We start from the raw sequence: 3824 nt of genomic DNA, 5'->3' as shown, positions 1-3824 counted from the left end.
TAATTTAGTTTGCAATTTACAACTTAGTATGAGTAGCTAAATTCTCTAGTCTAAAGGCTAGGGGAGCCATGCAAAATCAAACATATAATATGATTAAATAAAGTTCATAATAATATTGATCAATTGCTTCCATCACATGTTTGCTTTGTTACGCTTAATCTTTGATTATCGGCCGTAGTCGTAGATTAAAACTTGTTTATTCGTTCTAAAGTTGAGAGGCACGGAATTGAATTAGACTAAGCATGTGTGGTAGGACGACCTAGTCATGGACGAGAGTTTCTCTAGGACCCGGTCCATGGTTGACACTAATGCCGTAAGGTGGGTGTCTTTAAGCCTAAGCAATTGACAAGATTATTACTATCAAGTTTATCATGTTATTATGTTTACCTTTGCGTGAGTGACTCGAACCCTTTAGACTATCTTTTATCATATTATTTACATTGCAATTTTCATTAATCATCAAACCAAACAAACCAAACCCAAATCGTAATCAACCTTGATAAAAATCTACCCATAGCAATTCACTACGTAATTCCCGTTTCCTTGTGTTCGACCCCTATTACTACATTAAATTGTGTCTAGGGAAATTATCTTTGCATAGGTACGCGATAAAACCTATCAAATTTTGGCGCCGTTGCCGGGGAAACGGTTTTATTACATTTTGAATTGTCGATTTTTATCTTGTTTTCCTTTGTCTTGGGGAACACTTGTTCCTTTAGACCGTTACTCATCACTTCTCTAGAAATTGTTGTCTTATGCCCAGGTCCTCTCGTAGTGGAAAATTGCTTTCACCGGATTCTGAGCTCGAGAAAACATTTAGGAGAAGACGACGATTTTGGAAGGAAGTGAAAGAAGCCACTTCTCCCGTACAAGTTGAAAGTGCTAGAAAGTCTTACTTAGACGATCTAGAGGTTCTCGAAGAGGAGGAGGTTTCTTGTTCATCAACTCCACCACCACCACCATCTACTATCAAAAAGATGGTGAGACTTTCCGATCACTCAAAGCCCACCGCGGCTATGCTTCCGGCCGGAATCACAACCACTCAAATCACCGCGCCGGACTTCGAGATCAAACCGGCTTTTATTAGCCTTGTGGAGAGGAAGCAATTTGGGGGAAGTCCTTTGGAGGATCCCAATTTGCATGTGCAAAACTTTTGTGACTATTGCTCCATGATCCGGCAAACGGGCGTCACCCAAGCCCAAATAAGGGAAATACTTTTCCCTTTCTCTTTGAAGGACAAGGCCAAGCTTTGGATCAATAGCCTTGACCGCACCACCTTGGGAATCACCAATTGGGAGACATTGGCTCTTGCTTTTTACCAAAAGTTTTTTCCACCGGAGAAAACTCAAACCTTGAGGAGCCAAATCACCGGATTCCGTCAACAAGCTCTTGAGAGCTTATATGAACCTTGGGAGAGGTACAAAGAGCTTCAAAGGCAATGCCCACATCATGGGCTAGATGATTGGTTTCTAGCAATAACATTCTACAATGGATGTTGTGCCGAGTCCCGAAGGATTCTTGATTCCGCCAACAATGGGCGGTTTGATCAAATTGACACCGATCTTGCTCATTCCACGATCGAATCTATGGCGATCCATGACGCCCAATATGTCAATTCTCGAGTTGTGCCATCTAAAGGTAAAGAAGAATCCTCTAACAACTATGTTTTACTAGCTCAAATTGCTTTGCTCCAACAACAATTGGCGGAGAGGGATGCTAGAGATTCCATTCAACAAGTCAATGCCATGTCCCCAACAAGCCAAATCGTTGTGTGTGAAGGTTGCGGAGGTGCGGGTCATTATGCCGCTCATTGCCAAACTCCCATTGAAGAGGTAAATGCCTTTTTAGCTTTAAGACAAAATGCACAAAATGTTTATCCACCGGGTACGTTCTCAAATACTTATAATCCAAACTCAAAATTCCACCCGAATATGTCTTATAGAAGCAACAACATGCTAAATCCTCAACCACAACCCCCACCACAACAAAATGCCTATGTCCCTCAACAACAAAAATATATCCCTCCACCGGGGTATCAAAATCAACAAAGGCCCCCACAAAATAATTTCCAACAAACTCAACCTCCACAACAAAATGCCCAACAAAATAACCAAGAGGGAGGTAAGCTCGAGGGCATGATAATCCGTATGCAAAAGGAATTGTTTGCTCAAATGCAAAAGAATGAGCAAGCTCAAAATGCCGCAATCAAAATGTTGGAGCAACAAATGGTTCAATTCGCCTCATCTAGCTCTTCAAGGAAATCGGGTCAACTACCCCCTCAAGGTGAGCAACCTCATGCTACCCTTAATGCTATCTCCTTAAGAAGTGGTACAAAATATGATGGGCCATCCATGCCCAAAGATGATGAGGAGGTACTTGTTTAGTTGGAGGTCTCTCCAAATGATAAGGAAATTGAAGAAATTCCCAAGAAAGTGGATGACCCACTTGTTGTTGTTGAGAAAGACAAGGAAGTGGAGGATGCTCCTCCAAAGAAATATGTTGAAGCAAAGATTTCGGAAAAAGTCAAAGTGCCATTTCCTCATAGATTGGCAAAGCATCAAAAGAATTCCCAATTCGGTAAATTCATGGAAGTTGTGAAGAACTTACAGGTAACCGTTCCTTTTACCGAATTAATCACTCAAATTCCATCTTACACTAAGTTCATGAAAGACATTTTAACTAAGAAGAGGACTTTTGATGAGGTTGATACAATAGCTCTCACCGCCGAGGTGAGTGCTCTTTTGCAAAACAAGTCCCCTCCTAAGTTAAAAGATCCCGGTAGCTTTTCTATTCCATGCACAATTGGTACCTACCAAATTGATAAAGCTTTATGCGATTTAGGTGCTAGTGTGAGTGTAATACCTTACTCTATTTGTGCTAAGCTTAATATGAGAGTCTTAAAATGCACTAGTGTCACATTGCAAATGGCGGACCGTTCTATAAAACGCCCTTTGAGAGTTTTGGAGGATGTTCCCGTTAAGGTTGGTAAGTTTTTCATTCCGGTTGATTTTATTGTTCTTGACATGGCCGAAGATGCCCAAATCCCAATCATTTTGGGAAGACCATTTTTACACACCCCGGGTGCGTTGATCGATGTCAAGAACGGTAAAATTACATTGGAAGTGGGTGACGATAAGGTCACATATAACTTGAATAGTGCTATGAAGAGTCCTATGGTAGAAGAGTCTTGTTATTCTATTGACATTTTGGATGTTGTTGACATTGTTATAGAAGACTCTACACCTCGATCTTTGTCTAAAGATCCCTTGGAGGCACTCTTGCTTTTAGAATCATTTGCAGGTGACGATGAGATTGGAAATGAGGAGATTGATGCTTTGGAGCAAGAATTGGATGGAGAGGAGCTATCATTGGAGGAAAGCTCACACTTTATAGGCTTGGTTGCTACACCCCAAGATGTTGAGGTACAAAAACCCGAGCTTAAGCCCCTTCCTTCCAATTTGAGGTATGCTTTTCTTGATAATCAGGGGATGTGCCCGGTAATCATTAGTGCTAAATTAGATGAGAGTCAATTGGCTAAATTGCTTCATGTCTTGAGGACTCACAAGAAAGCCATTGGTTATAAACTTGACGATTTAAAAGGCATAAGTCCCGAATTTTGCATGCACCGAATCAATCTTGAGGAAGATCATAAACCATGTGTTCAAGGTCAAAGACGACTAAATCCTAACATGCAAGAAGTGGTCAAAAAGGAAGTGCTTAAATTGTTAGATGCGGGAATTATCTATGCGATTTCCGATTCTAAATGGGTGAGTCCGGTCCAAGTGGTTCCTAAGAAAGGAGGAACCACCGTAGTCAAAAATGAT

The 3824-nt window shown here is 41.1% G+C and overlaps 1 non-coding gene across 1 annotated transcript; it reads right to left on the bottom strand.

Annotated features, from left to right (window-relative positions):
* Nucleotides 1-1348: 1348 nt before the first annotated feature.
* LOC141624627 (small nucleolar RNA R71) lies at nucleotides 1349-1456 on the bottom strand. Its single transcript, XR_012534432.1, has one exon. It is a non-coding gene; the product is annotated as a small nucleolar RNA R71 (small nucleolar RNA).
* Nucleotides 1457-3824: the final 2368 nt, after the last annotated feature.

Source organism: Silene latifolia, chromosome X (genome assembly GCF_048544455.1).
Source record: "Silene latifolia isolate original U9 population chromosome X, ASM4854445v1, whole genome shotgun sequence".
Taxonomy (NCBI): Eukaryota; Viridiplantae; Streptophyta; class Magnoliopsida; order Caryophyllales; family Caryophyllaceae; genus Silene; species Silene latifolia.
This window is presented reverse-complemented; position numbering and strand designations above follow the sequence as displayed.